General features: G+C 38.3%; 1 long non-coding RNA gene across 1 annotated transcript; it reads right to left on the bottom strand.

Annotated features, from left to right (window-relative positions):
* Window positions 1–5,568: 5,568 nt before the first annotated feature.
* LOC147013921 (uncharacterized) lies at window positions 5,569–8,241 on the bottom strand. Its single transcript, XR_015050565.1, has 3 exons — window positions 7,817–8,241; window positions 7,556–7,719; window positions 5,569–7,458 (listed from the first exon to the last, which is right to left on the bottom strand). It is a non-coding gene; the product is annotated as an uncharacterized LOC147013921 (long non-coding RNA).
* Window positions 8,242–22,605: the final 14,364 nt, after the last annotated feature.

Here is a 22,605-nt window from a genome sequence, read left to right as displayed (position 1 = left end):
GCATACGAGATTTCTCAAATATCTTCCGAAATTGCTCGTCTTATGAAAGAACAGGGTGATGAACCAAAAAATATTGTTATAAACATTCAAAAACATACTTCAAAATCAACGATTAAAGTTAAAAATAACTACAAGGTTGATTTCACAATTGATAATTCATTTAGAGAGTTATTAGGTTTCTCCTCAAAAAAGATTGAAACTAATGGGACGTTTTACAGTGATAATGTCATTCAAATATCCTCAGGAATAAATTCGGTGTTAATTCACTGTGATTTGATTGATGGTGCTTATAATGATGGATTAAAAACAAATACAATATTTTCATTCAGCGCATACTCAACCCCAATTGGTTATAAATTCAATATGGAGCCTAAAAATTTGGTTTATCTACCTGTGTCAGGAAAAACGATACACAGAGTAAATTTTAGGATAACCGACCAAGATAATCGTGTGATTTCTTTTAATGGAGAAGTTATATCCATCAGAATTCACCTACGTGAAGTTTTTCAATAAATAAATACGATGGTTATTGTGAGGAAGCACGAGTTGGGAAAATATAAAATAATTACAGGGGATGGGATGTTCCTTCCCCGTACTACAAGGGTGAAGGTATGTATCTTGGTAGAGGATACTATAAACCTAAGAGACAAAGGGGTGTTGGACATCAATTTAGAGGAGATGGGATAATTGATACTCTCATGGGTATTGGTTCAACTATTCTTAAACATAAAGACCTAATTGGTTCAACTGCTTCTGCTGTGGGAAATGTAGCAGGTGCTGTAAAGAGTATAAAAGATGCTCAGAAAGAATCTCATAAATTACAAGCAATAAAAGAAATTAAGAAAGGTAAAACTCAGTTGTCCCCCCAAGAACGACAGAAAATAATTCAAATACTTGGATCAGGGTTTCAAAAGTTTTAACATCTTTTTCCTAAATAAATACAAGTATGGAAGCAATTGATAGTATCTATGATTTGGATGATACTATTATTATCTCAAACTCCACTAAAAAGAAGATTACTTCAAGGTAAATGCAATAACTGGAACAGACTGGAATACAAATGGTACAAAAAGTTTTGAAATAAATAATCAACAAACCTATTTGAATCTCTCCGAAAGTTTCTTGTTGTGTAAATTTAAATTCACTAAGGCTGGGAATAACACAAACGCTACACTTGTAAATGATTTCTTCTGGAAAATGTTTGATAGTGTGCGATTGTATATTGGAACACAAGAAGTTGAAGCGGTTGATTATGTCTCTGCTGTATCTGAAATGATGAAATTTACACTCTATACATTCAGTGATAGAATGGGAAAGGGGTCTGTCGAAGGTTTTATTCCTGATATGTCAACGGGAACAAACACAGACCCTGGATATATTCAAAGGAAAGGAATGTATAATGATGATACAAAAGCAGAAAATAGTTTTACTGTGGCAGTTCCTCTTAAAGGTATATTTGGATTTTGTGATTATGATAAAGTTCTGTATGGTCTTAAAATTAGATTTCAACTACAAAGGAATGATAATGAAAATAGATTGCTTTTTGGTGTTGGTAATGCTTTTGGTGATCAGAATAAATTTGTAATTGAGGAGATGAGTTGGTATATCAGTGAATATACTCCTAATCTTAAAACAGAAGAGATGTTGAATCGAAGACTTAACTCAAAAAACCACTCAGTGTATCATACCTCAAAAGAAGATGTCAACACGTTAAACTCAATCAAACTACTTACACGTGGAATTTGGGTGTTCTGGAAGGAAAGCCACGATATCTGTGGATGATTTTTAAAAAGCCAGATGGTGATACTGCGACTGATAAGAATAATGCATTGAGTGATAATGCTAAGGTGAAACAACTTCGCGTTTCTCTAGATGGAACATTTTATCCACGAGATAGATTGGAAATTAATTGGGAAAAAAATGATTTTGCTGAAGCATACAAGTCTTACCAAAAGGTGTGTGAAAGTAATGGAAATAAAGAACCTATTTTGGATATGACAGCATTTAAAAGTTTGTATACAATCTATACGTTTGACCTAAGCGCTCAAAAAGAAACTATAAAGTCTAATCGAGTGGATACTTCCCTATACATTGAAAGAGGAGAGAGTGAAGAAGTTGATACATATTGTTTGCTTTTGGAAGAAACAGAATTGCAGATTAATACAGATAATGGTGTGATGATTAGTCTCACATAATTTTTTGTTAAATAAATGAGTGGCAAAGTACCAACTGGGGTATATGTTAATCAAATCAATCTTCATAAACTATCATCTTGTGTTCAAAATCAAAAGCCTTGTACGATTAACGTTAATACAATTCAGAGAAAAGGAGCAGTAAGAATTGATGTTTTGCTCACAAGAGAACAGGTTAAAATCTTGAATGACACTGGCTCACTTAAAATTAAAATGACAAAACCAATGTTGAAAAAATATTCAATAAGAGAGACGAGTGGAGGATTTCTCCCATTTCTAATTCCTTTATTTGCTGGTTTAAGTGCGGTTGGAGCATTGACGGGTGGTATTTCAACAGCGGTCAAAACTGCCAACGAAAGGAAGGCTCAACTCCAGGCTCAAAAAGAATTGGAAAGACATAACAAAGAGTTGGAGAAACAAATTAGTGGAAGTGGTGTAATTGTAGATTTTGCTGAAAAACTTGAAGGTCTGCCTGATAAAGCGAGATTGTTAGTTGGAGATATGCTTTCTTCTATAGCACAAGCAGGTGTAAAATTAACGAAAAGAGGTAATGGATTATATCTTTCTAATAAATAAATGAGTATTGATGAGTGGTTGAAAGAATTTGGAAAGAATACAACATCAAATTTACAACTTGCCAAATATTGTAAGAAATTAAAAATTCATAATGTGGTTATTTGTATGAGAGATGAATTAACAAATGTGTCGAAACATACAAAGAATATTATTATGAACTTAGAAGATAATGATGGGAACGGTTCTCATTGGGTTTGTATTTTTAATAGTCAAGACAAATATTATTTTGATAGTTTTGGTCTTCCACCACCTGTTGAAGTCATAAAATTCTTACAGAATGGTGTTTATCAAACATTTCAAGTCCAAGAATTAAATTCCAAGTGTTGTGGTCAATTATGTCTATATGTGTTATTTCAACTCAACAAAAATAAAAAATTTTATGATATTATTTTTAATCTAATATAAATGACTTATGTTGGTAAAGATGGTTCTATCTTTGGTGTATCTCAAGAACTGGATATTGATTTATCAAATTATTACACAAAGGCACAGGCTGAACGACATAAATATAATATAAACAAAAATATTAACATGAAAAATGCTTATAAATTAAAAAATTATCCAAGCCCGACTGACGCGAATGACTTGGTGAGATTAAGCGATTTATCACAATATATATACTTAAATAAAACGGCTGTGTATTCTAAAGATACAGAAGTGTTGATATTATCTCCAGGTCATACAGAATTCACAGTTCGAATTAAAATAAATTTTTATAAAGAAGGGCGTATCGTTTGTATGAGAATAGAACAATGGGGGTATGATATGAATGATTTAGGGTATAATTGGTCATTTAAAATTAACCTCGAAGACCTGGAACAATTAAATCAGTCTCGTAAGGAAGAATATTATCCACTTGGTATCGAGAATGAGTTTTGTGGAGCCACGATTAGTAAACAACAAATAAAAGAATTTAATAAGGGTAAATATAATAATGGTTTTGCCCTTGTTTATCTCATGAAAACAGAAAAAACAGGATTATATATAATAAGTAAGGAAATACAAAATGATTTAACTATGGGAAGATGGGGAGGTGTTTCGTGCCATAATATTATTCTAACATATATTTCTAATACATAAATGACAGCAAGAAGGCTTCAAGAAAATTATCATTTCTGTGTCCAAGCATACCTTCAAGAAAAGGGTATTCGGTATTTTAATAAATATGTTCTACAACATAAGAATGAGGTATTTTCAATAAAAGATTGGCATTATGCTGATGTTGATAAACCAACAACTTTAGATTTAATTAGAATGTTAAATAATGAAAAAATTATAAGGTTAAGAAAAGGTAAGGCTCTTTTAGAAATTCAAAAGAAATTTTATTGGTATCCTGTTGTAAAAAATTATTTTGGATACAGGAATAACAAGAAATCCTGATGAATATATGTATAATATTCTATGGGGTGTAAACGATTCAAGTATAGTAAGGGATGAGGAAGGAGTTGAAGAAGAGAGGGAAGAGGAGGAAAAGGAGGAGGAGGAGAGAGAGAAGGAGGAAAGAGAGAAGAGAGAGAGGGAGGAAAGAGAGAGAATGAATAAATATCAAAATATGGAAACCAGTGAGATTCAAAAAGAATAGAGGTATTAAAGAAATTAACTTATCTCACCAGGGAGGAATACAAAGAATTAAAAAGTCTATTTACAATACTTTCGACAAGACTATCGACATCGAGAAGACATGTATTTTAATTCAAGTTTTTTCTTAAATAAATGGAGGAGAGAGTGAAGGCATTTCTAAGGATTCTTTATGTTTTAAAAATTAAGATTCAAATGTGCATGTTGGAAACTAAAAAGGTTTTTGCACTCTGCAGAAATTTTTCTCATAAATAAATGAGTTATTGTCTCAAATGTAAAAAGAAAACTAATACTAAAAATATTTCATATATTAAAAGTAAAAATAACAGGGTTATACAAAAAGGTATATGTTCGGTGTGTGGTTCAAAAAAAATCAATTTATCTCCAAACACAAACTCGGAGGAGATATACAAAAGTTTTTATCAGGAAGTAAATTTACAACTACTGGAATACCAGGGGAATTACATCTTCCAGGGTATTCTTTCTGTGGTCCAGGCACAAACTTGGATAAAAGATTAGATGAGGCAGACAATCCTAAATCCTGGAGTAAACCAATCAATAGAGTTGATGAAGTGTGCATGAGACACGATATTGATTATGGGAATACCACAACGTTGGAAGAAAAGCATGAAGCCGATAGAGAAATGTTATATAATTTGTCTCTGATACAAAATCCAACCTTGAGAGAAAAAGTTGATAGGTTCATCGTGAAGAAGATGATTAGTGCTAAATTGAAACTTGGACTTGGAAATTCAAAAAACTTATAGGCTCTAATGATGCCATTAAGACTGAAGAGCAATTAGCTGATGAATTACATAAACCAATATTCACAAAGTTTCAGAGAAGGAAAGTTTATTCCAAGGAAGTTGATTATATCTGGTCTGCTGATTTGATTGAACTCAATAATGATAAGGGGTACAAGTATGCTTTAACCGTTATTGATTTGAGGAGTAGATATGCGTGGGTTGTCCCTTTAAAAAACAAAACAGGTAATACTCTTGTGTTAGCTTTTCAACAGATATTTAATAAAAGTAAGAGAAAACCTAAGAAATTGTGGACTGATGAGGGTAGAGAGTTTTATAACAAGACATTTATGAATTTTTTAAAAAATAACAGTATTACATTATACAGTACCTTTAATGAAGGGAAGGCAGTTGTTGTTGAACGTTTTAATCGTACCTTAAAAGAGAGACTATATAAAAAATTCACACAACTCGGTTCACAACAATGGTTATCTTTTATTCAGGATATTGTGGATAAGTATAATGACACGATTCACACGTCAACGAATATGAAGCCATCAGAAACATTTACAAAATTAAAATATGAAAAAGAGATTAATGTCAGAAAACCTAAGTTCAAAGTTGGTGATATCGTAAGAATATATAGGTGGAAATCTCATTTTGAAAAGGGTTTTACTGAACGATGGACGAAAGAACTTTTTAAAATTGTTGATGTAATAGATACAGTTCCTTGGACTTATAAAATATATGATTTGGAAGGGGAAGAGATTTTAGGTTCATTTTATTCACAGGAATTACAAAAGACAAAACTAAGCATATAATACACCTTTGTGGACACTAGAGGAACAAGTCCGAGGTGTATTACAGTATATAATGTGTGTCAAGGGGGACGTTCTTAGATCTGTGAACCCCAAACACAGAATCCTCAACTGAATAGTCAAGGCTTAACTTTTGTTTGTGTGTGTGTGTGCAATGGGAGCAATAGGTTGGCGCTTCACTCCCTCCTACTATACACCGTTGTGGACACTCGAGGGCCAAGTCCGAGGTGTATAACAGTATATAATGTGTGTCAAGGGGGACGTTCTTAGATCTGTGAACCCCAAACACAGAATCCTCAACTGAATAGTCAAGGCTTAACTTTTGTTTGTTGATGTGTATGTGTGTGTGTCCCAACCCTCACATTCAAAATCTCAACCCTAACCCTCACATTCAAAATCTCAACCCCAACTCAATCCTCGCCCAACACAATGTCTTTTTCAAAATGAGATTTCCACCTATATATATATATATATTTTTACGTTTTTTTTTTTCTTCTTCCAATTCTGTCTTTTAAGGCTTTCAGGTTTGATGACGTAGAAAGAGGGAGTAAGCCTGCACTTTCTTCCCAGAACTTTCTTGATCTTGCTCCCATCAAGCACCATCCGACAAAGAACTACATCGATAGGTTTAGATCCCAAAGAGTGATAGCAACTCCAAAAGTCTCCAAAATATAAATAAATAAAATAATAATAATAATAAATAAATAAATAAATAAATAAAAGCCCCCAAAAAAGTTTCAAGTGTCCAACATAAACCCAACTTTCCAAGTCTTCAAGGTATAACCACATTCCCGTTGAGTTTCCAAGATATGTATCACATTGTGAGTTATCAATCCAGAACCCACATTTCAAGTATTCAAAGTAAAACCAACTTACAAAGTCTCTTAAGGATAACTCATTTACTGATTTTTTCAAAATTTGTGAGTCTCCAAGGTAGGCCCCATATTTAGAACCATCTTGGCAGAACCCTTTTCCTGAGTCTCCAAGGTAGTTATTTAAACCATCAAGGCAGAACTCATTTACTGATTTTTTCAAAATTTGTGAGTCTCCAAGGTAGGCCCCATATTTAGAACCATCTTGGCAGAACCTTTTTCCTGAGTCTCCAAGGTAGTTATTTAAACCATCAAGGCAGAACTCATTTACTGATTTTTTCAAAATTTGTGAGTCTCCAAGGTAGGCCCCATATTTAGAACCATCTTGGCAAAACCCTTTTCCTGAGTCTCCAAGGTAGTTATTTAAACCATCAAGGCAGAACTCATTTACTGATTTTTTCAAAATTTGTGAGTCTCCAAGGTAAAACTTGTATTCTGGCTCATCAAGGTATAACTTGTTCAGTGGGTATTGTCTTGATAACTCACAATGAGTACTATTGCTGTAAAACTCTTTTTCAGGATTTTGCTGGTCTCCAAGGTATAACTCTTTGGTTGGGTCATCAAGGACGAACTCGTTCTGTGGGTCTTGGTCGCTCATAAGGTCTTCAACCAAGCCAACAATTTCACCCCAAGTTGTAGCAAAAGCAGTATTTTCATTTCGTATTTCAGACACAATTTCCTGTGAGAGAAAATAATAATGTATTAATTAAGTTATTTAATTATTAAATGAGTATGCTTCAATCAAAGTTTGAAAATAGGAAAATAAAAAATCTTACCTCAATAGATAAGAGGTTTGAATCCAGTTCATCAACTTGAAGGTTTAGTTCCATAGAAGACAGAGAGTTCCAAGGAACACTAAAGTCATCCCACTCAAGGTCTTCAACCAAGCCAACAATTTCCCCCAAGTTGTAGCAAAAGCAGTATTTTCAGATACAATTTCCTGTGAGAGAAAATAATAATGTATTAATTAAGTTATTTAATTATTAAATGAGTATGCTTCAATCAAAGTTTGAAAATAGGAAAATAAAAAATCTTACCTCAATAGATAAGAGGTTTGAATCCAGTTCATCAACTTGAAGGTTTAGTTCCATAGAAGACAGAGAGTTTGAGACAAGCACACAGAACACCATTGCCAGCAAGAACAAATGTTTAAAATGGAGCCTGGGTTTGAAGCTTTTATAGAGAAAGACTGGTGGGTGTGGTTTCCTTTGGAAATTCCCTGGGCAAGCCTAGGCAAGCCTTCATTGGGAAATTTTTCAAAACCATAACATCCTGTAATTTTCTAGTGATTTCTTTGTGAGTCAGAGATGAACTGGAAATGATGTAAGAGTGGGCGGGGCTTAGCAAAAGTAGGCGGAGCTTAGGAAAAGTGGGCGTGGCTTAGAAAAAATACCTTATGAAAAGTGGGCGGAGCTTAGCAAAAGTGGGCGGGGCTTAGGAAAAGTGGGCGTGGCTTAGAAAAAATACCTTATGAAAAGTGGGCGGAGCTTAGCAAAAGTGGGCGGAGCTTAGGAAAAGTGGGCGTGGCTTAGAAAAAATACCTTATGAAAAGTGGGCGGAGCTTAGCAAAAGTGGGCGGGGCTTAGGAAAAGTGGGCGTGGCTTAGAAAAAATACCTTATGAAAAGTGGGCGGAGCTTAGCAAAAGTGGGCGGAGCTTAGGAAAAGTGGGCGTGGCTTAGAAAAAATACCTTATGAAAAGTGGGCGGAGCTTAGCAAAAGTGGGCGGAGCTTAGGAAAAGTGGGCGTGGCTTAGAAAAATTACCTTATGAAAAGTGGGCGGGGCTTAACAAAAGTGGGCGGGGCTTAAAGAAAAGTGGGCGGGGCTTAACAAAAAATAACCTGTGGCTCAGGAGGTGGTCAAACAAGAGCATTAAGAGAAGTTTATCATTTCGTAATGGCACAAATGGGGTATCTTAAAAAATATAAAGATTCAAATGTTTTGTTTGTCAATATTTTAGATGGGGATTATTGTGCAAAGAAAATTAAACTATTGAAGGAATTTGAGAATGAACAAATCTTTATAGGTTCAATGAGTGAGCTGTTCAACCCCCAGGTGTTCAATTCAATGAGGTTCAACCTCCAAGTTAAAAGGGGAGACAAATAAATATACCTTGGGATAAAAAGGGGGGTTTATTTTTAGGGAAAAAAAATATAAATCGCTGAAAATCCCCCATTCATTTACATGGGGAAAAGTGAGCCAGAATCAGTATTCTTACCCTACTTGCAGGAACACGGACTCGCCCAACTGAACCCAGGGCCCGAGGTGGGTGCGGCAGCGGCCGCGGTGTATGACACCTCCCCCCCCCCTCTCCACCAAGACCCTTCCCCAACCCTTGCCGAAACGGCTCAGCTGAGTGCATCCAACATGGCCCAGCTATGCGCCATGCTGGCGGCAATGAACGAAAAGATGGATGCGAATACACAAAAAATGGATGCAAACACAAATGAAATGAAAAACGAAATGAAAGGCATGAACGAGAAGATGGATACAAATACAAATGAAATGAAAAACGAAATGAACAAGCAAATAAACGGAATGGAAGCAAACATGAAAGAAGAAATGAAAGAGCTACGGGGTGAGACGCAGAACATGGGCCGAAGCCTGCAGGCGGGCATGAAGGCCGTGAGCAGGGAACTTAAAATGGCGACTCCACGTGTCGGAACAAACGAGCTGGAAGGGGGTGCAACGGCTGACAGGCCCGCGGTGGAGGCGGGTGAAAAAATAATTCGTGGAACGTGTTGGGCGAGGGTCGTGACGATGACCGAAAGGGAAAAATTAAATGGGGAGACCAAAACGTGTGAGACGAGACACGAGGTGACGACAACGGAAATAATAGTTGAGACAAGGGAGGTAAAGGGTGAAGAGTTGGCAGAGACACGGGAGACAGAAAAAATAGAGGGAAGACTACACGGTGAGGACGGGGTAAGTGACGCACACACACACACGGAGGTAGTGGAGGATAATGGGGGTGAGCTCGCGGAGCGTGCAGGGACCCGGTGTGAGCACCTGGATGGCCTCCTCCAGGAACGAGGGGAGGGAGTATGCCCCCTTGAGGCGAGTCACGACCAGGTGAGTTCGGTCGTGCTTTGCGAGGTTGAGGGGACGAGTGCTGTGGACGGGTGCACGGAGAGCTTGGGGGGTGTAGAGGCCCCGGAGACCCTTGTGGGGACACAAATCCCCAGTGTGGTTGTCCCTGTGTGTGTGGTGCAAGGTGTGAGTGCGGCACCGTGTGTGGAAGCGACCCCGTGTGTGAGTGGTGTGGTGGCGATGGTGCCAGAGTGCGTGCTTCCCAGCACGCCGTGTGTGGATGAGGCACCGTGTGTGAGAGAGGCCGTGTGTGTGGATGAAACGGCCAGTATGAATGAGGCACCACGTGTGAGTGGTGTGGTGGCGATGTTGCCGGAGTACGTGCTTCCCAGCACACCGTGTGTGGATGAGGCACGGAGTGCGAGTGAGGCACCGCGGGTTAGTGCCCCCGCGTGTGTGGATGAAACGGCCAGTATGAGTGAGGAACCGCGGGTTAGTGCCCCCGCGTGTGTGAGTGAGGCACGGAGTGCGAGTGAGGCACCGCGGGTGAGTGCCCCCGCACGCGTGAGTGAACGGCCGTGTGCAAGGTCGCTGTGTGCCAGGGAGACCGTGTGTGTGAGAGAGCGGTATGAGAGGGAGATGTCGGTTGGCATGCGGGAGCACGCAGCCGCGTCTCCCGGTGTGAATGTGATGGAGTGGACTGTGTGCGTCGTAACACGCAGGTGTGCGTGGGTTGAATGGCGACGACGAAGGCGACAGAGGAAAGAAAGCCGAGTAGCGGCTGTGGTTGTTTCGAGCACCGTGCCGGGTTCACCCAGCAGTGAGCACGCGGTTCGTGCTGTGCAACGCACGAGACCGCCACGTGCTCGCTTGCGGGAGTGAAGTCCCGGTCCGGAAACGCACGCGGTGGATTTGCCGATCCCGCGGACGGGCAAAGTTTAGGCAGGTAAATGGATTTGGACCGGACGGGTTCTCCACGCGATCGTGTGTGTTAAGCTCCAACGGGCAAAGCACATGTGTTCGCGTGGGGAACCCCTCGAGACATGGGGCTTGTTTTTTTTATGCGCACGGTGACGTCATGGCTGCACGTGGGGTTGGAATCCGGCAGGAGGGGTATCTCTGCCGGATGGTCCCGTCCAAGGAGGGACGAGGAACACGTGCAGCTGCATGACGTCACGGGCAGGTGCAAAGTGCGCGAGCTCTGAGTTGCCGCGCTGGCGCTGCGCATGTAGAAAAAAAAAAAAAAGAACAAGCCTCACTTTCGGGTGCAAAGGATTCCTGGGCAAGGGGTGAAAGACCCCCTTGACCTGGGCACAGGATGAAAACTAGTTAGGGGGAAGGGTTAGCTTAGTTAGACCGACTCCATGGGGCAGGGGTAAGTCCTCATGGAGTCCGTGGAATGGATTAGTTAGAGGGATTGTAGCCAGATTTAGGTTGGGAAATAAAATGATTTATTTGAAGACAGAGACAGACTTTGGATGTGTAGAGGGGACGTAGTTTAGCTACGTAGTGTTAAAAGGAACGTGCTACTAGTTTAAGGGACGACGTGGGAGCACGAGTTAGTTAGGGGAGGTAGATAGAAGGATGGCAGAGTTCAGCGGTGTGTGTGTTGAAGAGTTGGTGAGTTGTGAGGTGAGTACTTGGTGAGTGAGTGAGGCCAGCGGGTCTGTGTGTGTGGAGTGAATGGGGAATGCATGGTGCGATGAGTGATGGGGGGGAGGAGTGACTCCCGCCCAAGGGACCCCGGGGTCAGTGTAGAGTGACTTAGCTGGGTTAGTCAAATTGAAAAATGGAGGTCGTTTTGCTGTTGGTGGGAAAGTAGGCTCGAGACCCATTTGGAGGGGTGCAGGAGCCCTGTTGACGGGCTTGGGAGCGTGGCTGCGAAAGGTGAGTATCGCTGAGTGGGTACCCCGGGCACCAGGCTAGTCGGCCGCGGTAGGCCATGGGCCCATGGGGGGCCGGGATAGAGTAGTGGGCACGGGTGCGCCTGCTTGGTGCGGGGGCCCGGGGCGCCATTAGCCGCGTGGGCAGTGTTGTGGGCACGGGTGACCCTCGGAAAGGGGCCCGGGAGGCCGGCCTGCCACGTGTGCGTTTCAGGGGAGGTGCCATGGGGGGCACTCCCCGGTGTTAGGGAGCTGGTAGGCTCGGAGGCAGTGTAGTGCCCGGGGGTGCCATAGCGGGAGAATCGGCAGAGGGTCGTGCCTGCCAAAGTGAGCCACGTGTCCCAGCCAGGAGACCGTGTGAGGGCACGGAGAGAAAATTGGGGGGCGAGGCCCGAAATTGTGAGGACACCAACACAGGCGACGGGAATCTGGGTTGTTAGAACCAATAGTTTAAGCGAGAGGCGCTTGTTGAAAGCCCCAGGGTAGTTTAACAGTTAATGGTTAGGGTAGATTAGGAGATGTACCCCTCCGCACCATCCATCCCCTCGCTGTCGTTGTGGGCCGCTGGACCCACTTTGGTTATAGATCGCCGAACTCTGGGGAGGCCATTCTGAGGCTTCGTTGGGCCTCGGCACAGGACGTTAGCTCTCCCTTGTTCCCCTCCGGGAAGGGAACGTAGGGGTTGGGAGTAGGCTAGGTGACAGGATAGGTTAGCCGAACAAGGACGATAAAGGGGGTTAGGGGACGATTTATAGTGGGTAAGTAAAAATAAAAACAACAAAAAAAAATAAGTTGGGGCTAAATTGGGGTTTGACAAATTAAGGGAGTGGGTATGTACAGTGACAGGCAAAGGCGATAGGTGGGAGGGAGACAGGTAGGTAGGTCCGAGCCCGCCTTCCAAGTGGCCAGCACCACCGCACTCCCTCCACCAACCTCCACTGAACGGCAAAGGCTGGCCAGCTTCATCTGCTGGCTGCGTTGCTGCGAGGCAGAGGCCGGCCAACTTCATCGGCAGCTGTTGTTTTGCTGCAAGGCCTGTGCCATCGGCTGGCTGTGTGCTGCAAGGCCTGTGCCGGCCCACTTCGTCTGCCGGCTGGCTGTTTTTTTTTCTTCAAGGCCTGTGCCGGCCAGTTCATCTGCGGGCTGTGTTTGCCTGCAGCGGCCTTCTTCTGCGGGCTGTGTTTGCCTGCTCACCTTTGCCATGCCATGCCCACTGCCCACGTTCACCAGCCCCGTTCAATTTTTGCTTTGCCCCCCCCTGTTCATTTCCATGTGCGCCAGGATCAAGGCAACAGTTTGCAAGCTGCGAGAACTGCCCTGTTGGCAGCTACAACACGGGCCTGCAGTGGCGGCCCGTGCACCGTGTTTGCGTTCATGCATCCATTCGTTGTGCTCATTGCGTGTGCCACTTGAGCTGGCACGGAGACTGCGTTGTGCAGCCCATGCACCGTCGTGGTTCACTGCGTTCAGTTCAAAAGGGAAGGCCTTGGACTGCGTGTGAGCAGCCAGCCACGTTCCCTGTCACCTGCATTGTTTGAGCCAGAGACTGCATGTGGGCAGCCTGGCTCCCTGCTAACTGCTTTTCTTTTGCAGAGTTCAGTGATCCTGGGCCATGGTTTAGTGTAAGATTTGTAAGTTAAGGTAAGATGTACTGTACATATGAGTGCGCCCCCGGCATGTTTGTCTTAGCGCCGGCAATTTTATTTAAGTCGTCCGTGTGAGTGAGTTTGTTTAGATAGTTACGCAGCCCTCAGGTTATTTATTTTGGGGACACGAATACCATGAATGTCGCACTCAGGGATCCGTAGGTAAAATGTACTAGGGGAAAACTACACATGATGGCACACGAAAATTTGACGACTCGGGACGAGTCTGTAAAAAGGGAAGGGGGTAGTGTTGTGGTTACCAGATTCGCAAACCACCATTCAGGTCCCTTAGGTGAGGTATCTCGGTAAGTGCATGTGTAGTTAGGCCCAAACCCGTTGTCTAGTGGGAATACATGTCATTTATACGTGCTGCGACTCTTCAGGATAGCCGTTTTTCTTTTACTATCTTTATTTTGGACCAATCGCCACCATCACAACCACAACAACAACCACCAACCACAACGCCGCTTCACCACAACCGCCATGACCTTTACCGTCGCAACTCGCCACCATCGCATCACCGTCATCTCGCGCCACTCATGGGCACCGATGCTGGACTCGTGTAGGGCGCACGTTGAACAGCGTGTACAAAATCACGGATTTTCTGCTTCAAAAACGGATCCAAAACGACACACGCCCACTTTTTGCCGTCCAATCGGTGAGCGAGGGGCGGGTGGCCGCGCCCCCAGGGCGATCGATATATGCAAATTTGTGGATCAAAAAGCCTTCACGCCCACTTTTTGTCGGGCCAATGGGGAGCGAGTTGAAAGGTCAAAGGGAGGGGGTCAAAGGCGAAGTTACGGGGGGATAAAAAGGACGGTGTTCGTCAGTCAAAGGAGTCGTAAAAGTCGGAGCGAGTAGTAAAGGTCGGAACGAGGCGAAGGAGTCGGAACAGAGAGTCAAGACTTCGCGGGCGGTGGAGCTGCTCGTCGTGTGCGTTGAAGTCGGAACGGAGGGGACGAGCTGTGGAGAGGCGGCGAGGGCGGACGAGGGGGTGCTCGCGTCGTGCAGGGAGCTGCACCCCTGGGAGGCCGGCAGCGCGACCTGGCCGAGGTGGAGACGCTCGTCGCACATAATAAAGATCCTCTATACCCCGAGCATCAGCAACCCCCTCCTGTTTCCCCCGCGCTGAGATAGTGCGACCAAGGGGGCCCCGTTCCCACCCCCTGCCAGGCACTGTCCACGAGGCCCGCGGGTTGCCGGGCCATCGCCGCTCCGCGTCTCATCACCAGACGGGTAGGCCCGACCAGGTCTCGGCCCCAGGCCTACCTCATTCTTGAGGGTATTTCTTTTCCTTGGTTTTGGGTATGTGTTGTCGGCGCCGTCTGTGAAGTAGAATTGTATAAGTGTTGCCGTGTGCTCGGTAGTCGGAATTAGCTCTGCACTGTGTTTTCACTTTTATGTTTGCTTTTTGTGTAAATGGAATTGTGTTTTCTTTTTTTTGTGTGCATTTGGTGGAATTGTATTTGTGTGCTTTCCGTTCGTCGCGAATAAATGTGCTTTATTGTTGAACTGTCTCCCGCTTCGCTTCGTCTTTTCCCCCATTGAATCCCCATCTTGCTTCACGTAAAGGGTTGGTAGTGGGCTGAGTACGCCCGATAATTAATCGAACCGTCGAGGTCGACGATAACACCGCTCGGTTATTCTGATAGTACGGAACGGGTCGCTTAAGTGGCCCGTGTCCGAAGTCGACCTGCGGCGAGGTGCGATCGCCCGGTCTACCCTCCGCGTGGGTACTTAGGTAGTTCGAATTTGGCGAGCAACCCTATCCCACGCGGGGGCTGATTGGCTCGATCGCGGTGAGACCGAAAGGTCCACCCGTGACTGGTTCCCGGCGTTAGTCCGAGAGGGTCACGACTGGATTGTCCGTCCGGTGGGCGACGTGCCGCGATTCGAGTTACGTGGCCGTTCGCACGCCGGCGGGCGCGAAGACCGCAACAATATATATATATACATATATATACATACATATATATACATATATATATATATATATATATATATATATATATACATACATATATATATATATACATACATATATATGTATACATATATATATACATACATATATATACATACATATATATATATATACATACATATATACATATATATATATATATATATATATATATATATATACATACATATATATATATATATACATACATATATATATATATATATATATATATATACATACATATATATATATACATATATATATATATATATACATATATACATACATATATATATATATATACATACATATATATATATAAGTAGCGTGAATATACTAATTCTCGCTCACTTTTCCCCATGTAAATGAATGAGGGTTTTTCAGCGATTCCCTTTTTTTTCCCTAAAAATAAACCCCCTTTTTATCCCAAGGTATATTTATTTGTCTCCCCTTTTAACCTAGGGGCTCTCTATTCAAATAACCCATACAACAAGATAAAGATTTGTTAAAGGTGATTCTAAAGAAATATCTGAAACGTCTAAGCCTCGGGACACTCTTTATCAAATAACCGATGCATATTGTTTAGCTCACTCATTGAACCTATAAAGATTTGTTCATTCTCAAATTCCTTCAATAGTTTAATTTTCTTTGCACAATAATCCCCATCTAAAATATTGAAAAACAAAACATTTGAATCTTTATATTTTTTAAGATACCCCTTTTGTGCTATTACGAAATGATAAACTTCTCTTCATGCTCTTGTTTGACCACCTCCTGAGCCACATATCATTTTGAGATTAGAGTAAATTGTTTTTTCATTGTTCAATTGATAACCATCAAAGTTTTCAGTCCATTCAAGGATATTCATTTTTTTCTTTGCATCCTCTAACTTACTAGTTTTTAAATTGATTCGCTTATTTGTTTTATTTACCTTTGTTTTAGTTATTTTTTTCAATAAGACTTATTTGATATTTTTCACATTCATTATGTTTTCCATTTATATACCAAGACTGAGATTTTCTCCACTCTTTAGTTTGATTAATACTTGGTTTAACCATTTATATATTGCGAAAAAACGCGGCGGTTGCCCTTAAAAAACCCTAACCCATCTTCCCATCGTTAAAACACAATCTATTCTATTCACTCTATCATACAATATCCATATGGAACACAATCTATTCCATTATCTAAAATAAATCTCTTATCATCAAAGGCTCCTAATGCCTTTTTATTTACTTCTTCACTATATATGTTGTGTTTATAACTTCTTATTGTATTCATTTTCCTATATTCTTCTTTCTTATTCATCAAACAATTATAATAATTTCTAAAAGTTATTGATTTCTTTATTACATATTTCTTTATTCCCTTTAACCTCTTATCAATCTGATCACCATACTTATAAGCACATGCCTTTGCTCTCAATCCAATAAACTCACTCATTACTTTTCCACCCAACTCATCCTTAAACTTACCAATAACCTTTTCATTCTTTTTGGAAAATAACTCACTCTTCTTGCTGAAATTACTTGTATCATATACTCCAATATTTTTCTTCATATCTTCATAAACATCATCAGTTTTTATATCTAGGATAAAACTATCAGTGTCCATATACAACAATGAAACATTTTCACCATACTCTTTCTTTAAGTCATTATACAAATAATCATACATCAATATCTTTGATAAATCAAGAACTGCTGTTCCAATATAAATTGGTTTATCCATTACAATACTTTCCTTTTTCATATGAATTGCAGAAAAGTTCTCTGAAAAAACCTCTTCTCTCTCAAAACTTGGTTTATTTATCAATCTCGAAGCTTCTTTCCAAGATGTTGCGAATCTAATGTTTTGCCTGTTTCTAACATTTTCCATAGTCTTTCCAAATACAGCATTATTCATTAATTTATAAAAGTCCCCTTCAAATTTTACTTTTGTATTTGCTCTCATATCTGTATTGAATTGAATATACTTTTTCACCCAAGGACTTTGTTTAAATTTTAAAATTCTATGAATTTTAGCTACTCTCAATCCTTCTCTCAAAAATTGTTTTAAGCTTCTCTGATGCAAAACATATCCCTCTTTATCATAGAATGTTGTTAATAACTTTTCTGTTGATTTGCCTTTGATATTAAAACTTTTATGATAATCACTGAACCATTCTTTCTTTGGGGTTTCTTTCTCACATGCAAAAGGAAGGTCTTTATGCTTATTATGAAGATCACTCGGGTACCTCAAATCAACTTCAAAATAATAACCTTCTTCTTCGTCATTCAATTCCTCTTGAGAAGAAATAACAATATTCATCAAAGCCTTTTCATAATCCTTTTCTTCCACCCACTCTAATTTACCATAAGGCAGAGATTGAGACATTGCCCATCCATACAAATTATTAGCATCAAAATACATCAAATAATTACTATCTTTTTCACTATCATAATTTGGAAGATATTTATTATTTGCTTTAGCATATCTTTTTGAACATACTTGTGATATTCCACCTCTTTTAGACTTCTCAATCATCAAAAGCATATCAACATCACTGATTAAATCTATATCTTGTTTTGTCATTTTCAACATTGCACTCCAAGCTAAACCAGGAGCTGTGAAATAGTGGGCAGGGTCTAATCCATAACAATTTTTATTATGACAGAGTGATCTAAAAGCTTCAAACACATCAGCTAACAATAAAACATCTGTTTTTAGATATAAATCATGATATTCTCCAAGGTTCTTTATCTTAAATAATTTCCATATTTCTTGTGCGTGTTTATATTCCTTATCACTTATCTCTTCTTCATAAAGGTTATTATAGAAACTTTCTTTTGATGGAAGTTGTGTTTCTTTAAATCTCATAAATGAATCCATATAATCATAAGGATAAATTCCCTTACTTGTAAGAATTTTCTCTTTACTTTGAATTTCATTCCTTGTTTGAATTTCCTCTCTCGTAAGAATTCCTTCTTTAATCAGAATTTCATCTTTAATCAGAATTTCCTCTTTAGTTAGAATTTCATTCATTGTTCGAATTTTCTTTATAATTAGAATTTCATCTTCAGTTAGAATTTCTTCATTAATTAGAGTTTCCTCTTTACTTTGAATTCTCTCTTTAATCTGAATTTCCTCTTTAGTGAGAATTTCCTCTTTTGGAAAGAATGAATTAAGATTTGGAAAAGAGTCCGTGGAGCTTAGATTTGATGCGAGGTAGGCTAGTGGTGTTCCCATAAACTTGTAAGAATCAAGAAACCGAATACGAGTTATAGGTTTTGTGAATATCATTTTTGAAAATGAAATATACTTTTGACTTGTGTTTGTTATGGCAGAAATATTCCCTGGTGTTTTTGAAAGTTCATTTATAAATAGATGTGTATCATAGTTGGCGCTGTTGTGAAGAAAGACTGGAATAAAAGAAGGTAATTTATAATTAAGATTACAACAGGAATGAGCGGGACCTCTATATTTACCAGTAAGATGACAATGATCCCTAACTTTAGACTCCTTAATTTCCCCCTCACAAATATGACAGATATTGTTCTTTCTAAATTCTAATTTTTCTTCTTTGGTTAATTTCATCGGTTCATTTGTTTCTTTCATTAATTTAGTGAGTCTTATACAATCCTTTTCTAATCGTTTTACAAACTCTTGTGAAGCTTTTTTCCACGATAATGTTCAAGTTTGTTATACTTTTCTCCAACAGATGATTTGATATAATAACAGAAACCACAAGGAATATGTTTTTGATATTTATTTGTATATGATTCTTTTGGATTAGGAGAAGCAGTATTAATCTTTTTAAGGATACACTCAAAATCAGCGTATATCACAAATGGGTGCATGATAGATTTATTATAATCTTCAAAAGAAATCTTTTCACCAGGTTTAGGCATTGTAATTACAGCTGATTTATGATTACTACAATATTTTGAATGTTGTTCTAATCGTTCTTTTGTATGAAATGAATTAAGACATCGCTTACAAGGATATATTTTGTTTGCTGTTCTGAATACCTGAGAAGAGATTAATCTTGATAAATTATTGATGTATGTGTAATGTGAATTCTTTCCAACACTAAAATATAAAAGATCAATGTGTGTTTCTTCATTTTTATAGTTGTTTGAAATTTTTAATATTTGGACTTTGTTTGTATCCGTTAATCCATATACATTAATAGAAAGATTATTCTTTTTCTCAAATTTAGGAATATCTGTTAGTGGCATTGGGAATTTAAAATCTTTAATGTCCAAGGTATTCTCATATTTCATATATTGTTTTACTCTTTCTGAATTACATTTTGGTGGATGTAAGTGAGCAAGAACAGACCAGAGAAAACATTTATTATCATTATTCTTAATATTAACAACTGCCTTCTTTCGTTTTATTTCTTTTGGTAATTCAATATAAGAAGAAGCTTTAAGAGGGTTTGATTTTAGAATGTGTATATCTAAAAAGATGATTTTTTAAATATTGAATCCACTTCCTACCACTGTATTATCAACATCCTCCTCTTGTCTTGATAGTTCTTCATAAACCCCACTATTCAAAAAATCTTGAAATGATGTCATAAAATGAAGATCTGTTCTCATATAAGGAGTTTGTTCTTCATCTTGTCTTTTCATATTCATTTTCACTCCCATATAAAACTTGAAAGTTTTCATTTCTTTTAATGTCTTTTTAATAAATTTTTCAACATCGGGTTTCACTATTTCAATTGATTCAACTATTGATGATGGACCGGGTTCTCCAAATTGAAAAATCCTTATTTTTATATGCCCTTTAAATGCCCCATCAGTGTTTTCAATATAATAGTCTCCCTTTACTTTAAACTCATTTTTCTTGTGTTTTTGTGATTGAAGATGTTTATTAAACTACTCTTCAAAACATCCTTTGAACAGATATCACAATGTTTTCTTTCCAACTCAAGAGGAGATATTTTATGAAACAGATTAAATGTGTGTTTGTTGGTTCGGAGGTGTTTTCTATAATGTTTATATTCGTGATTACAAACATCACAGTATGTTGTATTCACCATATTTACATAAGAAATCTTTGCTTAAACTAAAATTTTCTTGATGAAAATTTCGTTTATTTTACAGGTGAATCTGTGCTTAAAACCATTTTATCCTCCAACTTTTTCACTTAATAAATACAATGTTTCAAGACACAAAAGACAAGTTTCAATCAATCTCTTCATTTGTTAAAGATACTGAGAAATATGTCAAGGATGTAAAATTGAACAAAGATAAATATAACAACTATTGGATAAAAACAATTATGGTAAATAATATGAGTTCTTCAATTTCCTTCAGTGGAAGGGCTTTTAGTATACCTGGTAGAACATCAATTAAAGTATCTCTAACAAAAGTTTCTCCTCTCCTTCTAGTAATATATTCAAAACTAGAAAAAGCAATGAAACAAGAAAAAGTATCAAAAAACAAAAATCTTATGGATGAAGCTTTAAAAGAAAAGATAAGACCATCTGTAATATGCAAGGAGAAATTTGTATTTTTTTCAACAACCCTAAAGATGTAAATCCTGATGAAATAAAGGATGCTAATATATCAGGTGAAATGACATTTCGTTCAATAGTAATTAACGATCATTTTAAAATTACCTTTAATATAAAAAATGTTGTCGTTGAATCTGATAATGAAAAAAGTATATCGATATCGATGGTAATATACAACTGAAAGTATAGATGAATTTCAGTTTAAGTAAAGTTTTACTTTATAAATATGCTAGACTTTCCTGATTCTCCATATGACAAATTTGAGAATTGTCCTGCGTGTGAAAGACGGGGATTAAACACAGAGTCAAAAGCTTATAAACAATGTATATTCTGTGATTATCTTCTAATTAATGATAATAAAAAATATAAAAAGGAAAATAATTCTTTTAGATTTACACCAAAAATGAATTACTTTACAAGATTGATTAGAGAAATGAATGTAAAGTATGAGGGTGATAACACACCTTTCCTTACAAGGGAAGAAACTGAACGTATAAGAGAAATGTTCAAAGGATTGTTGTTGTATATTATTCATGGATGTAATTTTCAGGGAAATATCAACACAAGATATTGTATAAATAAAATAATGGATTATCTTGAAATTAAACCTGAACTTAGGATAAAATATAGAGTTTCTAAAAAAGCCAATAATAAATTAAATAACCTGTTTTTCAAATATATAAATGAATGATTTTTTACCTATTTGGGAAAATAAGATAAAATTTAACAACCATAAAAATCTCCCAAATTCATTAAGATGTCTCATAGTTGGTTCAAGTGGATGTGGAAAAACCTGCTTACTTTTAAAAATGCTCCTCACTCCCAACTTTTTAGATTATGATAATTTAATAATTTTCACAAAGTCGAGTTTTCAACCAGAGTATCAACTACTCTCACAAGGTTTTAATGCTGGTCTTCAAAAAGAAGATAGAATCGGTTTATTTAAACGCCAAAAAACCTAAATGATTATAACATTGAAGATATAATTCAACTATTTTGTGATACACAGAGATGTAAAAAGAAATCAAATCCTATAACTTGTATTCTTTGTGATAATATGGATGATATACCATCTCCCCAAGATTTGGATAAATCAAAAAAGAACCTCGTTGTCTTTGATGATTGTGTTAATGAGAGAAACTAAACGGTAATGGACAGCTACTACACAAGAGGGAGACATTCTTCTTGTAATTGTATTTATCTTAGTCAATCGTACTTTCAACTTCCTCGTCGTTCCATCAGAAACAATGCTAATACTTTTATTTTATTCAAGTTAAATTCAATAGAAATCAATAATTTTTGGAGAGATAATTGTTCTACATTATGTAGTAAAAAGAAATTTGAGGATTACATGAAGCACACGACTGAAAAATATAAATATATTGTTGTGAAACAAGATGAGATATTAAGGGATATATTTTTTGTTTTATAAAACAATTACATATATAAATGACAACTATTATTATAAATCTTGTGGGTAAATCTGCTTCTGGAAAAAACTTTCATAAATCAAGGTTCTTGTGTAGTACAAATGAGAATATTGTAAATTTACTTAAAGAACACCCCGTGATACGCATTGTATCAACAACAACTAGAGCAATAAGACCTGGAGAAGTAAAAGGTGAAGATTATCACTATATTTCAGTGGAGGAACATATGCGATTGAGGAATGAAGGTCAAATGTTTGAGGAGGTTTCTCTTGGTACAACAAAATATTCACATTGTAAGAGTGAGTTAAGGAAACTAAAATCTGGTGGTGTTGGGATATTAGAAACTAATCCAGAAGGAACGAG

The sequence above is a fragment of the Eptatretus burgeri genome, chromosome 13 (assembly GCF_056783735.1).
Source record: "Eptatretus burgeri isolate ZD-2024b chromosome 13, Ebu_testis_v1, whole genome shotgun sequence".
Classification (NCBI taxonomy): Eukaryota; Metazoa; Chordata; class Myxini; order Myxiniformes; family Myxinidae; genus Eptatretus; species Eptatretus burgeri.
This window is presented reverse-complemented; position numbering and strand designations above follow the sequence as displayed.